Source organism: Tympanuchus pallidicinctus, unplaced genomic scaffold, assembly GCF_026119805.1.
Source record: "Tympanuchus pallidicinctus isolate F22 unplaced genomic scaffold, pur_lepc_1.0 scaffold14, whole genome shotgun sequence".
Classification (NCBI taxonomy): Eukaryota; Metazoa; Chordata; class Aves; order Galliformes; family Phasianidae; genus Tympanuchus; species Tympanuchus pallidicinctus.
The window spans coordinates 10,771,323-10,798,538 of NW_026294659.1; the positions used below are offsets into that span (position 1 = coordinate 10,771,323).

A 27,216-nucleotide genomic window follows, 5' to 3' on the forward strand; every position below is an offset into this window, starting at 1 on the left:
TTTTCTCATCCATTCTTTTATTCACAAGACATAGATTCACTTGGAAGAGAGCAAGCAAAAACAACAGAACTACATGCAGGCAAAAACACTCCTTAGAGGAATTTGCTCTCGCTCATTTTTTTAATTGTTTCCCAGTAAAGGCTCCCTCTGGGTCTCTGTCAGACTACAAACTCCATTTTGAACGTGGATCTTATTTGCTCTTTTTTCCTCTGCTCTGACATCATGCTGATGCTGTCGCAGGGAGCTGCATGGGAGCTGTGCTGGCCACTGCTGGTAGTCCAATTTGTTCCCTGTGCTCAGCCTCAAGAAGATGCACATGAGCTTCAAGAATGCAGATTCCTGCTGCTGCTCTTGGATGTGAAGCAGTGCATGTAGTGAAGGCTCTGGTTTGGCTGGGACTTGCCCACAAGTCTCTGGGGGGTGCTAAGTCCCCTTGGAGCAAAGGTACTCCAGCTGGTCACTGGTGCAAACACACCTTCTCTCTTTCTTGCTTACTGATGATGCATCACCAAAGTTAAAAAGCAAACTAGCAAGCTAGGCATCCTCAGCTTGACATTTCTGCAAAACAGTTTTGCAGCTTGATATCTATAAACTTTGCCTTACAAAGTTCAGTGGTATTTTTGGTTTTGGTTATTTGTATGATGCATATTTTATCTGTATTCAATATCCCATAGACAAATTCTGAATTCAGTTTAGTTCACTTCTTTTTTTTTTTTTTCCCTTGATTGATCAGGATCTCTTAAGTAATCTGTAGAAATTTTTTGTTCTGTTTGTTCCTGTCTTCTTCCTAAATGTGTGTGATGAGTGGGTGATTTGTTTGTGCTGTCATTACGAAAACCATATGTTAATGTGGTCTTACGGAGGAGTGTTTTTATTATTTTAAGAGTTCAACTAAGGATGTTTCCAAAGGAGACATAATTGCTCTTCTAAGTACAAAGGCTTAACAATGACTGGCTTACAAATAATGCCAAAAATCTGTTCAGCTCAGTCTATAAAATCTGTTTCTCAGAAATGTCTTCTTTCCATAGTCTGAACTGCTTAACACACTAAGAAATTATGACTATTCAGGTTCTCTATGGATCTTTACTGCAACTGCCTGGGACTAGAGAAAGTATCTGCTTTCTCATGTATGTATCAATATATGCAAAAACCTTAGGGTTGCCTCTCTGTGCAAAAGGCACAGTGTCAAAGCATAGCTTTAGACTGATCCTGCAAGGATGTTGGTGAGCTTCCTGGAGGAACAGCCTTCGAAGAGTGCCACTACCAACCCAGTGTGCTGCATTAACCAGGTCAGTGCTGTGTTCTGTGCAGGATATTTGTGGCATTCATCAGGAAAGGAACCGACAGCATTTGAAGCAGACTGGGGTCTTTACTGTAGACCACATGGCTCCTCCTCTTCATTATGGACACAAAGTTCAATCTACCAGCCCACTGACACGTGCTTGACAACACTGAGTGAAGAGCATTGGGCTTCTAGTGTTTCTTCTGCGTTGTGATGAGCTGAAATCCCATGCAGAATAGCATTGGAGTACTCTGGGAGCTCCAGTTCTCCTTTCTGTGGCAGTGGTGAAACCTGGAGGGAGCCAGGGGGACTGGCTGCTGTGCTGTTGCTGGCTGGTCAGTATTCATGAAGACACCTTTCTCAAGAGGCTGTTTGGTGATGCAGGTGAGCATGAGACAGATGCTGTTAACTCTTGACACAGATTTATGAGATTTATGAACAATTTATGAGAGATCCATTGACGTTTGGGAATGTAATGTAAAGAAAGTATCATGACTGTAATGGTGGTAGAACTGGTCCCTGTGTTTGGCTGATCTCAGAGACTGAATGTTAGGTAGGCAGAAGAATCACTGAAAGTGCCTTGGTGTTCAATAAAGCTGCTGAAAAGGGAAGTATGTGGTAGAGTCTGCAATGCATTATATATATAAAATTTTAGATAGGAACTATTATTCTGTGCTGCAGAGTTGAAGAAAATGGAAAGAGGAAAATAGCTGTGCACCTGGCCAAGACCTTGAAAAGGACAGACTTTTCAGAACAATTTTCAGAAAAACAATTCCAAACCTCCCTGTAGCAAAGCCTCCTACACAGCCTTTGCAAAGAACCTTTCAGAGAAAAACTTCAAAGAAGTGCAATAACATGGCAACATTCTGTGAGAGCAGTATTGCAAATAAATGCTACACAGTTCTAAGTGCAAGTCCGCCAAAATAAGTTGAAACTTTCTTGTGCATTGCAATGAGAAATGAAGTGAGAAAAAAAGAAATATTAATTCTTCATTGAGAAACATGCCTTACAAGTGTCATACTAGCACATTTTAAAAGCACATGTATATCTATAATTTGTATTTGCAGAAGCAGTGCGTGTATTACATAAAAAGTTATTAGCTCATAAATATTACCTCAAAAAATACAAACAAATTTCTATCTTTTGCAGGTGAGTGCATACGCAGATAGTACAAATTCTGTATCATTAGATTATTGGTGAAACAAACAGCTTATTTTTCGTCATTATCCAGAAAGATTATAGAGGAGGTCAGTCAGATGGGAAAAGCCCCAGCTGATTATTTGGGTTCAGGTCTTCTTTTGCCTCAGGATTCGTATATCATCTTAGAGTCTGAGAGTCTCTGCGCTCCATCTGCAACACATCTCAGAAAGAGTTGGTGAGATCTGTAGATCTGTATCCAGCTGATTCCCCAGTTTGTGTTGGTGCACAATCAGCAGCACACCGAGAGTATTAGAGTTAAAAACTACCCTGCCCCAAAAAGACGTGTTTGCTGGAAGATGCACTAAGAGGAAACATGCAGGTATTCATGTGCATAGGTTACTAGTGTTGCCTGGCAGCTGCAGCTGCGTGATTACAGTTGGATCCCAGTCTTGCTGCCATCCAGAGGAATTTTGACATGGGCCACAGAGATCAGATCTATTTGTCTTACTGCTTTTCATGCAAGCTCCCTGGTATTTCCCAGTCAAAATTTTCTTCCTGCAAGTGAGGAGTGTTTCTTCTCTTTTTCTTTCACAGGGCCAATTTTATGCCCCTTCATTGCTTGACTTGGTATGCTGCACTTACCTGGTCAACTTCAGCTGCCCACAGTGACTGTAATGTTGTCCATCTTTGTTAATCATCCCTGTTAGCTGTGGCACAGCAAAAACAGACAAACAAACAAAAAGCAAAGTTAAACTTGTTATAGGATATTTTCTTCTGAATATTCTCAATGTTTTCTTCTTGGGTTGAACTAGCAATAGCAGCCAGTTAAAGACATGGCTCATGGCTGAATGCTGTGCCATGTACCTGAAAGCACAGGATCACTCCTGTAAAAAAAGGAATGGTGTTTGCTGTAGACTACATTTCTAGCATGATCAGTGGGAAAGGAGGCATTGTATGTAGACTGCTCCAAAAGTAATACCTCCTGTTTATTTCCATGGAAACAAAGATAATAACACCATTTGATAGAGCAAAACTCAGATACAAAACACTGTTTGTCAACACAGTCACCACCATAGCTGTGCATTTCTGCCAGTGATGAATGAGAGCTGCATGCTGTGCTTGTAACAGTCTGCACTGGTGTCCCACTGTTGCTGTCAACATAGCTGAAAGGTACAACCCAGCACCTCAGCGTGCTCACATCCACTGCCTGGTCTCCAGAAATATTCAGTAAATATCCTTGGATGTCAGTGGGTGCCATTCCACGTGGAGGAATTCAGTGACACACCTTTGCTTCATACACACTTCCATGACAGTCACCACTGTGTCAGAGTGCCCCTCTTCTGCCATCTGTCACACAGCACCAAAATGGAACAGCGTATTAATAGGAAGGTTCAACGTCTACAGCCATAGCACCAACATCTGCCTCTGGCATTGTGGGCCAACATACAAAATAGGAGGCATTACTTTCAGAGCAGTCCTCATAACAATCTTAGCATAAAGCTCTCCTGTGTCTGCTACGTGACGCTACGTGCCATTGTTGATGGAAACCAGCATGATGGACTGGATGCTGGCCTCCCCAAAGCTGAATTGCAGCTAAACCCTAGGGAAATTCTCTGGTTTAGCTCCCAGACAGAAACCCACCCACTAGTTTTCTTTGGAAAGAACAAGAATTCAAATATTGGTTTGGCATGAAAATTGTTCTGACTACCCTAAAGGCAAAGGGAAGGTGATTCTGCAAAGCCACAAGAAGAAAGTATTTTAATTCAGAGATCATTTCCCTGATTTAAAATGTTATTTTTTATCTAACATTTTCCTTATTCTAAAACCACATTGAGTTTCAGTTATACTTCCTTTGAAACCAGAAAGCAATTGTACTGAAATGCAATAAAGGGAACTAAAAATACACTCCAATATTTTTTTCCCTTTTGTGCCTTTCTCTGCTTCCCCAAATGACTGAGGAGTAAAACCGGATGCAATAATTTGGGGGGAGAAGCAAATGGTAGAAGTCAATGTTAAAGAATCAGTGTGTTTGACAGAGCATGGGCATTTCTGAAGAACTTTTTAGCCAGGGCTGCATGCAGATGTGTTGTGGTTCTGATGAGATAGTTGGTGGGGGATTCTGTATGTCACTGAGCTAACCAAACAAGGAACACATAAAGCCCTCTAAATGTGCTTAGTCTATGCATATGCCTTTCACACAGCAGAATGAAAAACCCTGAAATGCACAGGATAAAAAAGGGGAAAGAAAATATACGCCTATGGTCAGCGCTACAGAGACTTTGTTGGTGCTCATTTGGCTAAGGCATGACTGGAAACTGCTTTGAAAGATGAAATAATTATGGCTTCACAGTCCATTTGTCAAGAAGGATAACTCTGAGATAATCCGTATCTGAGATGTTGCCTTCATGTTACTGGCAATAAGATAATATCCATCTGGCCCTACAGGGTTTGTTTCAAGGGAGAGAAAAACAAGTTTCTCTTTAGCTCAGGAACAGCAGAAATGCTTTAATATACCCAGAAGTATGCATACAAGACTTTCAAGATGTGCTAAGATTCTGATACTAAACATACTGACAGCTTGCAATGTCCCGTTCATATGTGGAAAGGAGGCAGGAAGTGCCACCAAAACATCACGCTAGTGTTGGCTCAGCCTTTGCAAAGTTTTGTGTGGCTGCAGACTGTGCAGAACAAAGATATGAACTTGCTATTAGCAGGACCCATTCATTGCCCTGTAATGGATTTGTATTAGTTTATAATGAAATGTGAGGAATTAATCACAGCTCAATTACATTTATAAGTGCAGTGCTGTATTTTAAGAAGCATGCACACGTTTGCCTGTTTTTAATTACTCAGTGACTGTGAAGTTAGGGTCCTGTAGTTGGAGAATCCAGCTTTCTCCGTCCATCAGCAAGGCAGCTGCCTCGCTGCACAAAGGCAGCTGAGACAATGAATGAAAGAGTTGGATGATCTTTATGGGTCCATTCCAACTTGGGATATTCTGTGATTCTATGAAATAGAACATAGTCATGCTTCTCAGCTAGCAAGCAGAATATTGGCAAAACCAAGCAGCCCTCCTTCTTTTTTGCTCCCAGATCTCTCTTCTCTCTCTTTCTTAACCACCGTGGTCCTCCTTTCACACATTTTGCAGTGAGATTGGTGATGCTGGGCTTCATCCTTACCAGCTAGGGAGTGCTGCTTTGAGTTCAGACACTTCTCTGTTTTCTCAGCTGTGCTTCAGATGACTCAGATTTATCTCAGAGTTCTCTTATTTTTTTCTTTTTATCTAGATCTGTAGTACTGGATATCCCAGTTTGCTTTTGGCCTCGCCTACCAAGAATGTCAAATAAGGATAAAATTAAACTGTAGGTAGTCAAAACATAATGATGTTTCTATGGTAAAATATGATTCGTATTAAAATCAACTCATTCATTAGCGCTCACATTATGAACTTATTAAATGCTCTTAGTTAACATAAATCTTTTAGGAGTTCCTAGCTTAATGTCTAGTGCTGCAAACAGCTGCTTTCTGTTTACAAAAAAAATGAGGTATGAATTTTTATTTCTTTCCAACACAGCCCATAAAAAATAGTCTTTTGGCACTGTAGATACGCACCACCAATGCATTCTGCTCAGAGTAACTGTGTTTGCTGAAGGGCAGCCTTGCACAAACACTGTTTTAACCTATAGTATCATGCTTTTTCAATTCTGCATATTAATTCATGCTGACTTCAAAAGAAGTTGAATAGCATTTTAAAAATCTCTTCCAGTTCTTACTCTTACTGATATTTCTGAGCAGTGCTGAGGCCCGTATGTAATGCTGGACTATGATGAAAGTTGCTCAAGTAAAAACAATATTGAAATAAGGAATGAAAGCATGCCACTGAATTTCAGGGAGAAGCGAAGGGTCATCATTTCACACAGGGGATTACATGAGCGTAGGTAGGACACAGCAGTGGTTTCTGAGCAGAGGTCTGCTCAGAAGCCACTGCTAGATTTAGTCACAGTTTGAACAGATTGTAGATTGTCTGTCAGCCATGTCAGCTTGTTTGTGTCTGTCTGTCTGTGCAGAAATGTCACGGTGTGAATATCTGATCTCAGAAGCTACTGCCAGGGGCCTGAGGCAGCCTGTAGGTCCCCTGCTCCTCCTTTGGCCATCTCCAGAGCATTCAGGGTATGGCACCTCATCCACACACAGGCACATAACTGAGGTCACAGAATCACCAAGGCCGGAAAGGATCTCTAAGACAATCTAGTCCAACTGTCAGCCCTCCTCCACCAAGCCCACTGCCCACGTCCCTCGTTGCCACATCCCCTATACTCAGCACTGGTGAGGCCGCACCTCGAGTACTGTGTCTAGTTTTGGGCCCCTTACTGCAAGAAAGATATTGAGGCCCTGGAACGTGTTCAAAGGAGGGCAACAAAGCTGGTGAGGGGTCTGGAACACAGGCCATATGAGGAGAGGCTGAAGGAGCTGGGAATGTTCAGCCTGGAGAAGAGGAGGCTCAGGGGAGACCTCATTGCTCTCTGTAACTTCCTGAAGGGAGTTGTAGTCAGCTGGGGGTCGGCCTCTTCTCTCGTGTCATTAGTGATAGGACCAGGGGGAATGGCTTCAAGCTACGGCAGGGGAGATTCAGGCTGGACATGAGGAAGTATTGCTTTTCAGAAAGGGTGGTCAGGCACTGGAATGGACTGCCCAGGGAGGTGGTGGAGTCACCGACCCTGGGGATGTTCAAGGAAAGGCTGGATGTTGTGTTGAGGGACATGGTTTAGTAGGAGCTATTGGGAACAGGTGAATGGTTGGACTGGATGATCTTTTAGGTCTTTTCCAACCTTGGTGATTCTATGATTCTATGATTCACATGGCTCTTGAACACCTCCAGGGACGGTGACTCCACCACCTCCCTGAGCAGCCTGTGCCACTGCTTCACCAGTCTTTCTGAGAAGAAATAGTTCCTTGAGTATGGTCCATTTCTCAAACACAAATTATTGCAGCTGTTCAGATTTCTCATAGCCTTCCTCTCCTTTACCCACAGGTCCCAGACCCGCTTTTTGAGGGGCTAATATGATCGTCGAGCTAGCTGCGCTCCTTTCAGTTCCTTGCAACCTCCTCCCTTCGGGTTCAGCACTGCTCACACTGGTAGCCCAGGCTCCATTGGCATGCAGCCATGCCTCCCTTTCTGTTACTGGTTCCAAACATACATAGCAATGCAGAAGGGCTCTCAAAACTCATATTGGTGATCCTTACAGGAGGCTATTTTCCGTATGCCCTGCAAACAGCTCCCGTCCGAGGACTGCCAGTGCAGGTGTGGTGCCATGGTCTCTGAGCAGGCCCTGCAGAGAGCAGGATGGGAAATAAAACGTGAGGCCTGCAGCTGGCAGCTGCAGTGGGGCCAAAGCACCTTCTGGCCCAGCTTCAAGCTGACGCCGAGAACCAGTCGAGCATAGAGAAGGATGACAAGTTCTTTAAAAGAGTAGTAAAATTAAAAAAGCCAAATTACTTCTGCTCTGAAGGTGAAAAAAAATTCAAATAGGCAGCAAAGTGTGGCAGAAGAGCAAGAAAGGGAATGCAACAGGGAACACGATGTAATGCAGGGAGGCAAGCACATTCGGAGGATCCTGCCAGGCTCCCGCGAAAAGTGTATGCTGAAAAGCAGCCAGTCCATTACACGTGCTGGCACAAAACACGTCAAGAGAAAGGCAAAAAAAGCTGTAAACACCTGCACTGAGCTTGGAGACTTTTGCAGTTCCTTGTTCATTGTTACAAAAGACACAGTTGTTCTGCTAGATATAAGAAAACATACTGTAGAAATTACGACAAAGCACTCCCTGTTAGCTGGATATAAAGAAGGGCAAACTATGATTCATGCATTACTGCAAATGCTATTCACTGTATCATAGCTTGCACAAAGTTTTGTAGTTACATTTCTGTTATATCAAGTCAAGAGGATTTTAGAAGTGTGAATGAGGGAAGGTCTCATCTGCTGTGACAAAACAAACTACTGCAAGCAATTACAATGAAATCAGAAGTATATTTATACCACGCACAAAATGGAGCTAGTTTACCTTTTATGATGTCAGTCAAACAAAATAAGTGTAAATAGATCTATTAGGAGATGGGGTAATAATTACTGCTTACACTACAGTTAGGCTGTTTATGTGCAAAGTACAATTCTACAAGGCCTTAAGCCATGCAGTATAGCAGCTTTTGATTGATCTTGGTTCTGTAAAACACTGTGGTTTCTAAGTTACCAAACACTGTATTTTTTTTTTTTTTAATGTTAACTTCCATATATTTTTATTTAGAGAAGAAACATTCTTTCAGCACTGTAGGCATTATATCAATTCCTTTCACAGTGATCCCAGAGTAACCTCTACACTAATGGCAACTGAATTAAGAACAAGAGGGCAAAACATTTTTCGTTCACAAACTCCCAGCAGACAAATAGATCAATAATCCAGAGTTACTTGGCTCCTTCATGATTCCTCATATACAGTAACTACTGCATGCTCCATGTAAGAATAAGATGTCCTATCCTTATTCTGTACAAAGCAGCTGTTTGCTAAACCCATCTTCAATTTACTGAAAATGAAAATGTCATCTGGGAAGGCTTGTGATTTTTTTAGGACTATAAATCAGTGATTAGGTGCCTCCTTAAGCTATACAATGTCGACTCCTGATTTGGAAGAGTTAATTCACTGTGCTGCAATGATGTAAAATGGAAGAATTGCAGGAAAAGGAAGTTTTAGCTTTGATATGGAAAATGAGAAGAATGAAACAGAGACATCAAAAGGAAGCTTTTTATAGAAAACATGCTATAAAGCTGAAATTCTTCTCCATTCACCCTGCTCACTTCCAGAACTCTGGTCAGCAGAAATATGAATTGATGATGAGTTTTGTGTGCTTCTTGGTCCCTTCTTACAACAGGGTAACCTCTGCTAAGCTGTTCACGCAATCAAAGTAATGTAACATGCAATTCTTGATCCTTGACATTTGCTTTCCTTCCAGTGAATTCTCAACATCTATATTCAAACAAATGTATACTAATATCCTAAAGACTCTAAATTAATAAACAGAATGTAATTTTGACTGGGACAGTGCCTCGTTAAATGGGTAACAACTCTTTCTGCAGGCAGAGAAGCAAGCTCAGCCTCCAAAAAATTCTTTTCAGCAGATCTGGATTTCCAGATACTCAAAGTCACATAGTCACTCCCTCCATCTGAGCAAACTAAGCTGTCAGATAGATGGCAGAACTGAAAAGCAAGGCTCAAAAGACAAAATGATCTGTGACAATTTAAGAATCTTGAAAAATTTACTCTTTCCTATTTATTTCAAAATAAATAGATTCCTTTTTTTTAAAGTCCTCATTCTCGTGCAGAACAGAATACTTTGGGATTACCTTGTCAGATGAAAGTTGCTAGATTTTCCAATTATATGGTAAAATTCTGGAGCCCCTTGCATGCATGTGTATGCAGTTTCAACCTCCTGGATGCAGTAGAAGTTTCAGATGTTGAAAACCTGCTTTATTAGTTATTCTACCACATCCAACCAATACAAAATGAATCACTGATTTTTTCTGTCTTTTCCTATCTAGTTTTAGATGTACAACCCAATTACTTATACTGCCAGATTGGTATCAGAAACGAAATGTTTGCTAATACTTAGTCTGAGTTTTATATTTTTAAATTTCATCTACTTTCTTTAGTTTTATTTAATAAGTTGCACTCTAATACAAATTGCATAACAATTCTGAATATTCAAACCTGTTTTAGAAGAACAGAAAAGCATCTGTCAAATTTGGGGATTGAGATAAGCAAGAAGCACAATAAACATGATCAATATTCCCATTTTTTGGTGACAATTATCTCTGAAACTGTAAACACAAAGTCAAGATTTGGGAACCAAACCTTAGAGAATTTCACAGAATTGTAGGGGTTGGAAGGGACCTCCAGAGATCATCGAGTCCAACCCCCCTGCCAAAGCAGGTTCCCTACAGCAGGTCGCACAGGTAGGCATCCAGGCAGGTCTTGAACATCTCCAGAGAAGGAGACTCCACCACCTCCCTGGGCAGCCTGTTCCAGTGCTCCGTCACCTCACTGTAAAGAAGATCTTGCGCACATTGGTGCAGAACTTCCTATGCTGCAGTTTCCAGCCGTTTCCCCTTGTCCTGTCTCCACTCACCACTGAAAACAGTCCGGCCTCGCCATTCTGCCCCCCACACCTCAGATATTTATAGACCTGGATCAGGTCCCCTCTCAGCCTTCTTTTCTCAAGGCTGAACAGACCCAGTTCACTCAGCCTTTCCTCATAGGAGAGATGCTCCAGGCCCTTCACCATCTTTGCGGCCCTCCGCTGGACTCTTTCCAAGAGATCCCTGTCTTTTTTGTACTGGGGAGCCCAGAACTAAATAAGTCTACTGCACTCGAGACACTGTTAATTAGAATAATCAGTAAGTTTCATGTGTTTTTGTTTTTGTTTTTACATTTGTTGTTTAAATCATAATTTTTAATCTCCATGTTAATTTTCTGCTCTTTCATATACCACCTTAATATTTTTCTGAGATGGAACTGAAATCACTATTTCAACGCGATCACAAAATCTTGTGAAAAGGTAATATATGTTAAGCAGTATCTCTGCTATTCAAAACTCCATCTGTTTGTGCTGTATGCACTTGCTTGATGCTGCTCCTAGGTTTCATTCAGCATTTCTGTTACCCGGACCGTTCTGGAACAACTCTGTTCTTGACCACATTGCCTTAGCAGCACTAGGTCACACTAGGCGCAAAGTACTGTCATTTTATTATTTTCAACCCTGCATTTGCTTTATTGCTAATATGCTAGACTATTCAGTCTAACTGAATTCTATTTAGTTGCAATAAAAATCAGCTTCCTTCCTTCTTTTCTCAGCTACTTACCAACATAACAGGTAGGACAGAACCATGCCCCACATGCAGCCTGGGACATCCCCCCTCATCTGGTGCTTCAGGCAGTGCCATCATTCCTAGTGAACTTTACTTGCCGAGTGCAAAACTGAATGATGCATTTCCAAATATTTCACTGAAGTCCTGGTGATACATTATTTGCCACGTTTGCCTTACTGACTATGATCCTCTGTTCAAGAGTCATGTAACTGGACAGGTTAACTGTTGGGTTTTTTTTTCCAAGTATTTTTTCTCCTTTCGAAATAATTATAAAAGTAGCTTTGAAAGGATGCATGGTTTGGAATGCAAAACTGTATGCAAACCTATTTATCAGTGAAACAAATAAGCCTAAACTAAAAAAGAATTCTGCAGAAACACACTAGGAGAACCGTCAGAATGATAAAAAAAGCAGTAAAAACAATCTCAACTACAAAAAACTGGACATTATTATGATGAGAAAACACCCAAGAATGTGTTGATACAATAGGAAGGAAACAAGAAAGAAGTTTCAAAATTCTTTATTTAAAGATAATTTCAGGGACATCAGAATCTGGAGTCTGGCCTGCACCCTACAACGTCTGGTTTTTATCACTTAGTTGAGATAGCAGAAAGAACTTTTTTAATTAAATAGGATGTATGCATTTGGAAGCATTACCAGCTTATGTTTGGCTTGAAAGGAACAGAAAGAATTTGAAAATGAGCAAAGAAAATCCTGGATACAAAGCTCAGATATTTGCATGACTGTTTTGACTCATGGGAATATCTGGGAGATAAAGCCAATTTTTTTCCCCCTAGTGACCACACCAGGAAGCTACTTACCTTTGCACAGTTCATTACTATTTTTTTTTATTATTTATTTGGTGTTTATTGATTTCAGAAGAATGAATGAGGCACAAGAAATTAAAAGACAAACATGAACAGAAATCTGAGACAATTTACGAGACGTAGTAGTAAAAAAACCCACAAGAAATTATTTTATATACTATAAATACTTAATATACCAGCAGGCTTGACAACAAACAAAGAGATAAAAAAAAGAATCTACATCTTTGACAAAGTAATAATAAAAATGCTTGGGGGTTTTAAACTATTTTCATGCACTGCACTTTATGATGTGTTTTAGGCTTGCTGATGATCCTCATTTCTATTTGAAAGACTGTGTGCTGCAATGCTTATTTAAATAGCCATTCAACTGGATGTAAACTACTTCTATATCATCCTAGTTTTCTTCCTGTGCCCTGCTCAGCCTTTTCTGCTTTAAACATGAAATTTAGTATCTCCCAGTTGCATTTATAGCATTTATATCAGAAAAAAATTGAATGACATACCTTTATATCTTCTCCTTTTTTTACAAAATAAAGTATTTCAGCAATGCTGCATTTGGCATTTTCAGTTCTTATCATACTCATTTTAAATATCCTGTGGTTGTGTGTTGACTCACTGCTTGGAGTCTATACTAAGTCAACAGTGACTTTCCTCTCGCAATTAGCACAAGATGAATCCTGTTTTTAAATTTCCTTCATGTGGATCAGCAAGCTGACCTTGCATTCTGCACTGCCTGACTGTTAGACTAGCATGAAAGATGCAATTAGAAATATGGCAACAGATAGAAGAAAGTACGTAACTTCTTGTTTTGGCTCAGCTTCATCAAGGAACAATATTATTCTCTTCTCGGCAGCTGACTCCTGATCCCACTGAAGTTAACAGAGAATTACAGCATCACCAAGGTTGGAAAAGACTTTCAAGATCATCAGTCCAACCATCCACCTATCACCAACAGTACACATTAAACCATGTCCCTCAACACAAAATCCAAACAGAATGTGTCATTACAGTATGTCTCTCATCTCACCGCAGTTAGGATGGGGGGGAAAAAAACAACAATCCTAAACAGTTTAAAGACAAATGCAGATATTGCTTTAATGCAAAGATAGCTCACTGATAAAAATGTAACATCTTAGTATACCTATTTGGGAAAAAACAACAGCATCACTGAATTTGGAGTGTTTTGAATGTGTTCAGACATTGCAGGCAGCTGAACTGTGATATAGCAATGCAAGCACGTTTTATTGCTTTATTTTCATTGTATGGATACGAGATACTTCTGAATAACTAGTTCCTGAACATTTCATTACATTTTATCATGTCACAAATGTGCAGTCCCCAAATATTTTTCTTCACAAGTTGCCACATGGAGAAGCCAACTGTCATGTTGTTTAGATACAAACTGCTGACATGTGCTTTGTATACACAAAAAGCTAGTTTACGAAATGCAAGATTGAAACTTGTCAGGTTTTTTCAGTACATAACTGTCTGCAAATAAATCATGACTACATCCATAATATATTTCAAAAGGCTTAACTACTTTTTAAAAAATATACATGATTTTGTGAAAAAAAATGTAATTTTGAAGCTGAAATGTGCTCCCATTACTTATGATTTTAATTTGTACTGAACATTTTAACATGTTGGATGCATTAGTGACTAAAGAGGACCGATAATGTAAGTCTGATGCTGTAACATTGTGAGTGAAGCACCATGGTGAGGAGACAGAGAGAGGAAGGTGAAAGGCTACAACTCCTCAGTCTGGTAACTCAGATACCATATGCACATCTTGTCAACTCAGATGAAGTATTTTAAAATATATTAAATATGGGTTAGAGACACAATGGATAAAGTTTGTGTAACTTGTCCTCAACTGACCTCAGTGTTGCTAAGCTGGTTACCTTTAGAAATGGTAGATTTTATTTTATTTTATTTTATTTTATTTTATTTTATTTTGTTAAAGATAACACTATTGTTATTTCATATGGAATAACTATAAACTCTTTAAATAGGATATTAAAGCTTCCATGAAAAAATGCCCAAACTTGAAATGTTCACCCTGGTTTTGCTTGCCTTTACCTTTTCCTCCTCTTACTATCAGTCTTCTCTTTCCCTCATTTCTGTTTTGCCTCAGAAAAGGAAGAAATACAGAACAATATATAGGGAGGATGAAAACAATCACAGGTTTTCATTTGTTAGCTTCCCTGAACATAAGTGAAAGCAGTAAAACAAGAAAGTTCCACATCAATGGAATAATAATATAATAAATAATGGAATAATGGGTATGTTGTCTTTCCACTAAGAATAACAACAGAATAAAAGCTTGATGTAGATACAGTATAACACTCCAAGATCACATCTGACACATTTTACTTGGTAGTTTCTAACAAGTGACTCAGGACACGTGAAGCTCAGAGCAAATGTCATCATTTGAATCTAAGAATCCATCTTATCCGAAAAGGGAAAATATCTCATGCATCAGGAAAAGCAATGAAAAAAGATTCTGGCAGAAGCAGATGAATGGAGCATTACTGCTGGCATTAACCGCCAAGGGAAAGCTAAGTTCCAGTGAGACCTGGTTGACTAATGAGACAGAGGCAGAAGTAAGAACTTGAAAGCTGAGACTGCCTGTGTTACAAACACCTTTCTCTAAGTGCTGAATAATCTTTTAAAGTTTTCAGCCCTTCTGTGTGGCCTGGGCTTGCTTATTCTTGCAAAACCAAGGCTTTTATCATTGTCACTCCTAGCAGAAGCAATACTCAAGAGTAACAAATTTACTAATTTCTCATGATATAATAAGATGCACACACAGATGTATTTTATTTTCAAGAAGCCAGAATCATTACTTAATTCTTATTCATTAATCAGTATGGAACACAGATTAAGAGCAGGCATACCAGTGGACTCAGACTGATAGCACCTAACAGTAATATGCAAGTAGATAGAAATTGGACATTAGTCCTCTGAGCAGCACTTCAGAAATGATTACTAGAATCATTACACATAATGCTCATACATATCTTTAAAGAAACAGGCTACTTTTTATCACAAAGAAAAATGAAATGTCAGCGAAAGCAAAACTGGGAGATGTAAACCCAACAGCAATGAGATCTCTACATACCAGTCATTGCATTGTGCCAGGAAAACACCTCTGCCCAAAGACACTGCAGTTTTTCCAGGCACAGCAGAACTGCTTTTAAAAATTATTCCAAGGAAAGTAAACAGAAGAAAAAACACTTGGTGTGTAACCCAGGAGCCTTTACTGCATGGAGCATGTTTCTGAGTGCTACTTTCCTTTCCTGTTTGCATTATGTCCTTCAGTGTGAGGTTCCTTATGCTTTCTAAACATATTTGAACACACTGTTGTCTGCAGGTATATCCTTTTCTTTGATAATTTCTGTCAAGTATTTTTCTGTTGTTTTTTTTTTTTTTTTTCCTCAGAAGAGAAGTACCCATGTTTAAAAGCCAAACAACTTCCCCTGCAAAAATGCTAGGTAACTTCTCTAGCATCTGGAAGGACATTTCACAGCATTAAGCCTATTATTTTCCCAGTAAATGACTCTGGAAGTTATCATTTCTCTCCATGAATGACGCAACCACTACTCACAGATTATCTGACAGCCTAGATGTCAAAATATTTTTCTTCTTTGCAAGTGTATACTTGCAAATGTTAGAACTGACTGTCAGGATTTTGAGCTTGGATGTTGGAAGTTTCCTTGATTTCAGAAAGCTAACATATTTTTGTATTATATTCAGTTGCTTCATCATTGAAGATTAAATTGAAATAAAGCCAACCTTCCCCACTCCCAAAAACAACAAAACCCAGGAAGAATCCATTGCAGACATCATCTGCATTTTTCTAGACCCAAATCCTTTTCACTGAAAAGTAAGGCTTCCTATGGATAACAGCTACAAACAGTGGACTGTAGATGTTAAGTAGCAATGAAGCATCTGCTCTGGAAAGGTTATACAATGCCTCCCTCCGCTTAGAAAAATGGCAGGATATGCTTTACATCAAGCATGACAAATGGTGATGAAGATGAAGCCCTGAAAAACATACTTGTACAGCACACACACTTCCCCCCAAGAGCATGACAAATTTGAGTTAGAAATCCCATGGCTGAGAGGAGAATTGAGCCACACAGTGCCTTACCGTTAGAGGGCTGTGGAAAAGGGCTGATACAGGAGAAAAAAACAAGTGCTGTGTGCATGAGAATAGGTTTGGCCCAAAAGATTTTCTTTTGAATACTAGCCTCTGTAAAAATAAACAATCATACCTTTAAGCATCAGTCAGGCTAGCTCTCTCTTTTCCTCCCACTCTTATATGTAAGGGAAATACTTTTCCAAGCAGTCGGAGAACTATCTATCGACACTTTACGTACAGAAAGAGTAGCTGTTGTTCTGTGTAGTAATAGTGCCCTACACTATCGAGCTGCTATCATGGGCAAAATCATATGAAAGGAAAAGATGACACTGACACTGAGACTTTTAGAAACCCCTCGCATTGTGCCAGCCCCTTCTCTCCCTACATTAACCACTACAGATAGTTTCTATCTTTTCCTCAGAAACCTGAGGACATGCCACACCAGCGGTACCCAAACTTGCTGCTATAGCAAAGCCCATGGCTCAACTCTGTGACATAAATTAATTTCTGTAAACATCTGCAAAGCAATTTGCACAAGTGCAACGGGTTTGATTGGCTCAAACTTTTAAACATCTGTTGTGTAGCAAGATGAGGAAAATGAGGAAAGCCAACCATCAGAGCAGACTACTACTGCAAGAACTATTCATTCAGCCTATTATTACTCCCTGACTGCACCTCAAAAAAACAAGGTGGCTGGGAGTAGGCCAAATGAATTGTTCTGGTAGGCTTCAATCTTCTCCCGAGGAGAGAGCAATAGATTTTCCTGAAAAGAAGTCAAGAAAAAATGTAACAGGAAGCCTCTAATGATCTGCTCAGAAGATAAGACAAAACACTGCTGGGTATCTCTTTGCAACTAAATATCTTTTGTAATTGTTGGACTCTGTCCTAATTAGCTTTGATGTATCAGAGAGTTACTTTGTGAGCTGTTTGCTTAAAACATGTTGTTCTGTTCTACTTCCTTTCAGATGTTCTATGGATAAAATCATTAGGCTTACCTTTTGTTCCTTCTGTATACTGTTTCTACATTAGCAGAACGCATGCTCACCCTCTGAATTTGATTCAGTCTCTGAATTAACTGTCTAACTTTACAGATGAGATTTATCTCATTCTATTTTAGTGCTCGTACATCCACTGACTGCCCAAAAGTTGTGTCTGGTTCATCAAAGTACGGATGTATTTGAATCTGCATCTCTTTCCTATTAACACCATGCAAGTCTCAAGAATTTTCTGTGAACTATGAACATATTCTAATATTCCACATTCCATACCTTCTCTTAGGAGTCCAAAATATTGATTTAATTTTCACCTTGAATCTCTTTGTTCTTTGTGATTAATATCAAGATCTGAAATACTAAATCTAATACCACTCAGGGCAAGAAGTTACTTACAGCATCCTACTATCTAGAGTAAGCAAAACTTCGGTGAAATTAGAGGATGAGGTCATACCCCACACTGAAGACAGAAGTGAAAAGCAGTTGCACTGTTTGGGACAACAGAAACAAAACCTATGATACATGCCATAGCTCACCTGGCAAGCCAGATGATGAACACAGAGGAGTTTTGCCAGGGCCCAGAGCCTCACGACATTACCCACCATAAGGAGTTGGTTATTCTTTACTGTAGGTATGAATATCTTTGAGTTGGAGAAGATGAGACAATGTTGAAGACTGCCAAAAAGCAAGAGGTTGTTTTCTAGAAAATACTTGGAAAACTTTGAATAGAAACTGCTCCAATTTCTTTCTGTATTCCCAACTTACTCAGCTCCTTCTGCAAATAAATATGCCTCTGTATTCCTGATAAAGAAACACGTTTATGAAGAAACAGCAAGTTCAATAAGTTTTACTTCCTAAAGAAACCTATCTGCAAGAGGCTATAACCTTACATCAAAAGAAGGAACAGTGTTCTGGAAAAATAAGCAGAAATTCCCATAAAGCAGAACTTATTTTTTCCCCCATGTAAGAGGTTAACCAATTTCCACACATGGCAACAAATATGCCTGTATGCTTTTATTTCCTCAATATATGCATGGTTTCATTAAATTTTACTGACTAAATCATATGTATTTCTCATCAGTATAAATTTGGCCAATCTGCAAATCCTTAAATACTCTCCCTGCTGCAATTTTACTAGTTACACTGATGTCATTAGCTGGTATTAAGTCTTCCATTTGAAATACCCATAGGCATGATTCTAATTTTGCATACAACAATTAAGCTTCTAATGCAAACAATTACATGTTCGTGGTGAAAAACTTTCTGAATGTTAATATATAGCAGAAATCATAGCTCATTTGTTAAGCCCTCAAAGCAGGTAGACAATAGGTAAGAGTTTAATTTCTTTTATCCCTTATGACATTTATTGTATATTTAACATTAAACACTTTCCAGAATTGGCACTTTCACTATGATTCATACATTTTCAAATAGGCATAATGGAAACATTTCAACGCTGGACTTAAAATGAAGTTCAGTACAATTAAATAATCTCAGTATTTTTGAACTGAAGAATTAATATGTGTTAAGAGACACTTATTTCCTAAAACTTTCTGCAAATAATGACACGATTTGTAAAACACTACACGAGGGGAAAAAAAAGTACATGAAGAGTAACCAAATGGGGAAAAAAATAGAGAACTGATAGGAGATTGCTTTAGAATTGAAGAACGGTGTGGGTTATTTTCCTGTATAATCTACTAATTGTATCAGTTGGTAGATACTGTTTCCTTTCAAGCCGTGCCAACCATGCAGAATCATAGTTCTTTTTTTTCTTCATTAGGAAAGAGATGAGCACCCAGGTAACACTGCATTCAAAAGTGTTATCTTGAACAAAGAGCTGCTCCTGCTTGTGTGTGGGTTTTGATTCACAGCAGCAGCTGCTATATCAGTACAGGAACAGTACCAAAAGACAGCTTATGATAAAGAGCAATAGAAATTTGTCCAACTCTCCTGGCTTAGAAACGCAATCTGACTAACTGGCAACCAAACTAACAATTATTTAGAGGCAATGAAGATTTAGCAGTAGATCAATTCAGTGGCTCAAGCTTTTAGAGATTCTGTTTTTAAAAACAATTTTTTTTTTTTTTTAATTCCTTTAATAGCAGTCTTTGATCTCATAATATTGACTCATCTTAATGTATTGTGCATCAGTCAACCAACTCCTGAGGCACTGTTATGAACGTGCTGGACCTCCTTACAAAAGGATCTCAGGATTCTTTGCAGCAGCAGCCAGTGATGACACAGGTTTTACTAACACCAGAAGTTTTAAATAAATTCAGTATGCTACAATACAGTCACTGTATTGTCTATTGCAGCATTTGATTTTGTTTTAAAATGACAGTCCTACATAGTTCCAACAACACGTGATATTATGGGTGAATATCACAAAGCTATCTGAAAGTGGCATTCATCTATATTTGGAAGTTTTGATTTTCATTTATTTATTCTGTGACTTTGCCTCAGTTTCCAGCATGGTATCATAAGCAGAGCAGAAGAAAATGCAACCTAGGAGGTCTTCCATAATATGGGCTGAGCTAACAGAATCTGAGAACAGCACTGAATCTACAAAGAAAACTGTTTCTAACTCGATTTCCTACTAAAGAAGTTATGATAAGCATTGAAACTTTGCAAGCTTATCAGAACTGACATTAAAAATGGATCTAACCAAATATTCAGTAGAAGTTCTCTTCAGCTGGTATTCTCTAACACGCAGACTTAGGACCTTAGTGAAGTGGGATTATTCATCAGAAAAAGCCCAGCAAGTTACTCTTCATTAGTTCTCAACATTGGGATGCTCACTGAAGGTTACGTCAGCATTAAAGGGACGTGTAATAAAAGCACAAGTAATCATCTGTTAGAAAAAGAATCAATGACACATTTGGAAAAAAAAAAAAAAAGTGTTTAAGTTTTATAATAAAATATTTATTCTCCTTTTTGTACAGGGAACAAATACAATACAAGAAGATTTCTTCAGGTTATCTCCCTGTCACCTACCATGAGAAAAAGAGATGTATCCATGTACATTCAAAACTGTGACAATAGTGCCAATTGCACCAATACTTTCGTGGCATATAGACAGCTATTGAGACTCTGCTCTAGTAAAGTAGTGAACATCAGTGCTTACATGTAAGTATGTGAATTCAATGGAAGCTGCAATTTTATTTTTTTTTATTTGTGGGAAGAATATTAAAGATGAACTTTCTTCTCACTGACACTAAGAAACCCCTGGCCAAATGCTGATTGGCTTGTTTGAAGTTTTACATCTACAACTTAAAATAATCTTTTGTTAACCCACCACTTGTGGAAAAAAAGTACTGATTTAACCATAAAAAGGTTTGGGGAAATACTGCTCATTCTTAGCAAATCAGCCCTTTGCTGCCCCTTTCTCCAGAATCTCTTCTTCTATTGAGACTGACAACAACTCCCTTCTTTCAGCTTTCCAGTATACATCCATGTAAAGAAACACATCACTCACAAGAACAAACAACCACATGTTCATTTTCAGACAAAAACTGCATTAGTACCATGTATATCTATACATATAAGAGCATAAAAATTCAAACAGCTAAATCACACCTTGAGAAGGTTTAAGATGGGAAATTCTCTAAACTAAACTAGCAGTTTCCTGTTCCATGGTTCTCAAATGTAAAGCAGTGGCAGGTGGGGGGAAGCAAGAGAAAATGCATGTTTAAAGGCAAAGTTAGCTTTGGATTTTACGAACATCAAGCTTACAACAGAAAAAAACTCAACTTGTTTTCCTCATGCCCTCCTGATGTTCTTAATCCTGTCCGAGGCCTGATCCAACTCTTGTTGATATGTGAAAGAAATGAGAATGCAAAATGTCAGAGAGCTCCTGAACAGAATCCATCAGCAATTTTACAAAAAATATCCAAATCCCAGTTTGGAATTTTATAATAGGATTTATAATAGGATTCATCCTCCAATCAAACACTGCAAATAAATTTGTATGCTTTGGTTATAACCCTGCATCTTATTCATTAGGTGCCATGCATCAGATTGGGCTCCACCTTGTTTTGATGAAATTCTGAAATGTGGGGAGACATTCTTACTACTTAAACTACAGCAGTAGGGGTCGCATACTCAATAGCAACACTTTCCAAATTTAAGCATCATTTCATTTGAGATACCTCTGAGTTCCTAGTTGCTCTAAGGGAATCCTGGAACTTGTTTAGACAAGGACAGAGAGCAGTCACTGCCTATGTCTAACAGGGGTAGGATGAAGCTTCCTGAGTCAGTCTTAATCCCCAGCAAGGCATGTTTACATGCCATGTCACAGACTGCCTTGTGCTGTTTACACCTTTCATAGTGTTGTTCACGTATGATTACAAAATTTATTATCTACTATTACTTGTGCAAATCAACAGATTTTAAAAGTGGTCGCACAGGCAGATGTGGTAAAAAATGACTCAGATCCCACAGCAAATCAAGTAGCTTTTCAGATTGGCTGTGGATGTTATTGGTTTAGGCACTCGTGGCAATCTTAGCAAAAAGCAGCACACGCAATAGTTGAACTTTTTAAAAAAAGTTTTTTTCAGGTACTTTCTTAAAAAGATTTGTCAATAAAGGCTAACCTAGTTAAAGAACTGAATTAAATCTCATGAAAGTATGTAACATCCTCCACTTTGGAAGAAAGAAATAAAAGCATTCAGCTAATAATGCATCTCAGATAATACTGCAGACTGTTCCAGGATTTGCAAGAGTAAAGAAGAGAGCTGTTCATCATTTGCTGATATGAACGGCTCCTTTCAAATGTTTATACATTTTACTTTAAATTTACTCCAAGGATATTTACAAAATGCTATTTATTTGTTTTTCTCTTAGAAGTCAGAAAATCGTCAGGGTACAGTATTAGCCCAGCATCTTATATTAAGTCAACAGACGACAGAGGGTGGAAGGGACCTCAACAAATAATCAAGTCCAACCCCTTGCTAAAAGCAGGCCTTCTATAGTAGGTTACACAGAAACGTGTTCAGGTGGGTTTTGATTATGTCCAGGGAAGGACACACCACAGCCTCTCCCGGCAGCCTGTCCAAGTGCTCTGTCACCCTCAAGTTCACATGGAACTTCCTGTGTTCCACATACTTAAATACCTCCTTCACAGCACTTGCCCAGTTTTACAAAGTTACAGAAAAGCTACAATAGTGAATGTGAAATGAAGACTTAACATAAATACAGCGCTTATTATCAACTACTCAGAAGCTGTATTAAATTCCCATGTGGTCACAAAGGCAGAAAGATCCCACTAAGCACTGTTTTTTGAAGAGTAGAGATACGGCCTCATGATTTCCTTCTATCATACAGGTGACTTCTTTAGAAGGCAGTATGTCACAGACAGCCACATCTGGCTCTAAGTGGAGGAGTGGACACTTACCCTACTTACCTTCTGAAGCTATTAACGTAAGTGGAAGCATGTTTGGAACATACATCAGTAGACACAGCCAAAATTTCCTGTAGCAGGGTGAGGGGGGGAGAGTTGGGGAAGTCAACTAACGAAAGGACTGTAAAGAAAACACTGTCCAGACAAATGTAGTTTTTCCATATTATTTATTTCTCCAGCTAATCACAGAAATTGACAATTACTGTAACATTAGAGAGTGTGAAAAACAAGACACAGAAGTGGCTGCTTTAACAGCTGCTACTTCTGCTGATACAATTTCAGCAAGTAGGTCCCTTCAAACCAGTGCTCAGAGTCAACCCTTCTTAGAGAATCTATAGACTACCCAGCAAAACTGACTCCAAATTGAATGAGACAGCTCAAAGTATAGTTATGTATAAAAATTCCTGGTTTTCCATGTGTAGATGGAGTTGTTGTCACGTTTATTCTTTTAAAATGAGGAACAATCTCCAGTGCTCAAGGGAAATTTTATCATTTCTGCTGACATACTGCACAGCGATGGAAACTACTGCTTAACCACATGTTTCTTGGGACTACAGATAACTACCTGAATGCCAGATGAATTCAAGCTCTGAGCCTTTCAGGCAATGCAGATGTTAAAAGCAAGCTGACCAAGGGAACGAGAGGGCAGTGTACAAAAAATGACTACATGATTCAAGCAGTAATGCAGGACATCACTAAATAAGGTCTATAACCAAAGCATTTAGTAATTATTAGTCTTTAAACACTTTCTCATAAAGAAGCAATACCTTTATGATAATAACACATTAGTAGCAGTAAACTCACTTTTACTCCCATCAGACGCTTACTAGAAGCCTATTAAAGACTTATCTACCACTCAAAAACTAAGTAAAATACTTTAAAGACTTAAAAATAAACCACAACATATCTTTGACAGTATGCTGAAGAAATTGGAATTCCTTTTAAAAAATCCAGTTTCAGTAATTACTTCTACGTATATTTATTTTTTCTTACAAATAGAAAAAGCTTTTTTTAGGCCGTGTGTGTGTGTGTGTGTGTGTGTGAATGGAGCCTTCTGGAAGAAAAGGATTTTATATCTTGGCCATCACCCGCTGTCAAAATATAACTCAGGTTATTGAACACAGCTCTCATCAGACCTAGAGGGAAGGCAGAACAGGGAACATGCAAATTGCAGATCATTTTATTATGAACTTCTGGACAATGATGGAACTACTGCTAAAATAGTGAAATAAATACAGCTCACTCTCTTTATTCCAAATCTCACAAATGTAATTTAGTAATTTAAGTCTGACAGTTTGTTCTGACTCTGTACTGGAGTAAATGAAGTAAAAAGCAGGTAAGAAAAAAAGAGGCAGAAAAAAAAAACAACTAATGAATACAGAAAGCTACACAGAGGGATTATTTTCTCCCCTGATTAACCTATTGTCAGGTTGTATTAGTTTATGCTGCTTTCCCTTACATGCCCAGTAGTCACATATTTCAGGCGGCTCGGCTAAAACCTGGGAAGCCGTCAATAATACAAGAGCTGGATTTACAACTTGTAAAACACAAAATGGTGCACAATCTTGTGCTTCTTCAACTTGGCCTTTTTTAATTTCGCTCTTTTTTTCAGTATGTCTATCTCGTTACACACACCTGACATTGCTCCTGTCTTATCACTTTTCTCAAGCAGCTGCAGGAGATGCCTTACAGCTAGAGGTCCTCTGAGCTGTTACAAGTGTCATGTTGACCACAAACCTGAATGACTACTTTTTTTTTAAAAGCAATGTTGATAGACATCATACATGCATCCCATGCAACAATATAAAGAAGGGGCTGCTACCCTCACTATTCCTAGTAGCTTATAGTTAGTAGCTGCAAATAACTTTGAAAAGCAGAAATGAAAGATCAAGTTGAACAGATACACCTAACAGCTCCCGGCACCATTGTTTTCCCAAGGACTGAAATCACATGTCTTGCTGCAGGTGACTAACATCATCTTGGGTTAAGGAAGAATGTGAGATTTCAGCTCTATCTAGTAGGGACTGAAACATTGCTACCCATCCTGGAAGTCATACTAAGTACATCAATAATAATCAGTACGCTCTGTTAATCACAGTACTTTGAAACAAGTATGCATCTGAAGTTACCAGAGAACGTATCTGATGATGAGGTCAAATAGTCAAGAGAGGAAGAAGTCCATGGAAAAACTCTCTGAGCCAGAAAACCTTCATGGACGAAATCAGGCTTTTGATACACTTCATATGAGCACCGAAGCACAGCAAAGAACCTTCTGGAGAGCAAGAGCTCTACAGACACAGAAAAGAAAACGGGATTTGTTCAGCAAATGCCCTGGTTTTGAGAAAGTGACTCAGTGGTAATTGTTTTGTCCACAAAGAACCTCAAGACCACATACAAGAAAAACAGGGCATATGGTTCCTCCGCCAGCCCAGCTTGTCTGTCATGAAGGCTGCAAGGAGGTTCAGCCTTCCAACCAAAGACAACATACTGAAGTAACTACTGTAAGAAAATAATTCGTGTTTGTATGATACTGCACAGAGAACAAAGAGAGATGAAGATAGGGCTCTATTAAGCTCAAAATGAAGTAAAAGAAAAAAGACACGTGAGAAATGTCACATTGAGTTATGAGAAAATCAAATATGGCTAGAACAAAGCAGTATGATCTACTCCCATCAGGTAACCCATTTGAGTACTGTTCTGCTTGTGAAGAAATGAAACTGCTTCAGACAGGTTCTTGGCAATACCAGGCAAAGTATTCCCAAGTAGGCCAGCAATCACATACAGGAAGAACAGAACTCAGCCAACTGGGGAAGGGCTCTCCAGCACTACAGCACTCACTGTTGGGAAGCAGCTTAGGTCCCTGAGATGCTCTTCCTTCAGTGCTGGCCCTTATATGAGCCCAGAGTGGCTCTACCCTGGATCCATCTCTTCTGGTCAGATGGGGAGCACCATGTGCACACAATGGCATGTGTTCCCCTGGCCAGCGACACCCCTTCACCAGGTGTCCAGTCATCAGTTCAAGCCTTGACCTAACAGGTCCCCAGGAAATCCTGAGTTCTGCTTTTTTAAAGAGGTGTACAAATTCAAACTCCTTAATACCTATCATTCCATTTGCCCTCCTCTCTGTATTTTCCATATTGGTAGCCCAGAATGCTTTATATTTTGAAGACCAAGCCTTTTTTGAAGAAGTAATGCTCTTGTGAGGATTCTGCTAAATTTGCCAGCCTCTATTGGATAGAACTGATACTTTGTCTCATTCCAGATCATGACACAAGAAAAAAAAAAGAAAAAAAAAAAAGGATCAAATCTCAGGATATGCAGCAAGAAGCATCATCCCTCTCCAGAAGCAGCATCATTCCTGACGTGTCCAGAGAAGGGCACTGAAACCCGTGAGAGGTCTGGAGCATAAATCTTGTGAGGAGCAGCTGAGGGAGCTGGGATTGTTTAGTCTGGAGAAGAGGAGGCTCAGGGGAAACCTCACTGCATCTACAACTTTGAAGGGAGGCTGTGATGAGGAGGGGTTTGGGCTCTTCTCCCAGGCAACAAACAGGACCCAGGGAAATGGCCACAAGTTGCACCAGAGGAGGTTTAGGTTAAAAATAAGGAAAAACTTTTTCTCTCAGAGAGTGGTCAGGCACTAGAATGGCTGCCCAGGGAGGTGGTGCAGTCGCCGTACCTGGCAGTGTTCAAGAGGCGTCTGGATGAGGAGCTACGAGACATGGTTCAGTGCTTGTGGTAGCAATGGTGATGGGAGGGTGGTTGGACTAGATGATCTTACAGGTCCTTTGCAACCTTGTGATTCTAGGATTCTGACACTAAACAGTGCTGTAGAAACAAGCCTCTGGTCAGAACCTGCCATCAACAAATTTACAAAGCATTTTGTGGTGAATATTAATGAGACCACCTTACTCTTGCTAATTACATAAACAAAAAACAACAAAAAATGGTTGGATTTCTACCATCTCTAAAAGAGACCTGCTTTAGTTGACAGCAGCAAGATAAGCTCTTGCCAGCAATGAAAAGCAATGACAGAATAAAATGAAGCTCTGAAGGAGGTCATCCTTCATTTACCCCATACTAAATGAAATTACTTTCCAGAGATTGAGTTCGTACCTACATTCTAGTGACCCAGGATATTTGAGATACGGGAACGACTTGACACCAAGTGAGATGACAGCTTGAATCCTAGCATTAATCCTAAATCTTTCCTCCATATCAATTACTGTGCACTGATTTTAAGAAGTGCCTTTCATCTCAAGAGGACATCACATGATATCATAGAATGGTTTGGCTTAGAAGGGACCTTTCAGATCATCTAGTTCCAACTCCTCCAAGCAACATGTTCCAGTGTCTCACCACCCTCATACTAAAGAGCTTCCTAATATCTACCCTCTTATAGCTTAAGGCCATTTCCCCTTGTCCTGTTGCTACATGACCTTCTATAAAGTCCTTCTCCAGCTTTCCTATAGGACTCCTTCAGGTACTGGAAGGCCTCTATAAGGTCTCCTTGAAGCC

The 27,216-nt window shown here is 39.4% G+C and overlaps 1 long non-coding RNA gene across 1 annotated transcript in view; it reads right to left on the reverse strand.

Moving 5' to 3' along the window:
• The window catches only part of LOC128076506 (uncharacterized), a 29,639-nt gene continuing 2,423 nt past the window's right edge, over positions 1-27,216 (reverse strand). The window contains exon 2 of the long non-coding RNA XR_008204400.1: positions 1-26,526. This is a non-coding gene — a long non-coding RNA (uncharacterized LOC128076506). The remainder of the gene's footprint in view (positions 26,527-27,216) is intronic.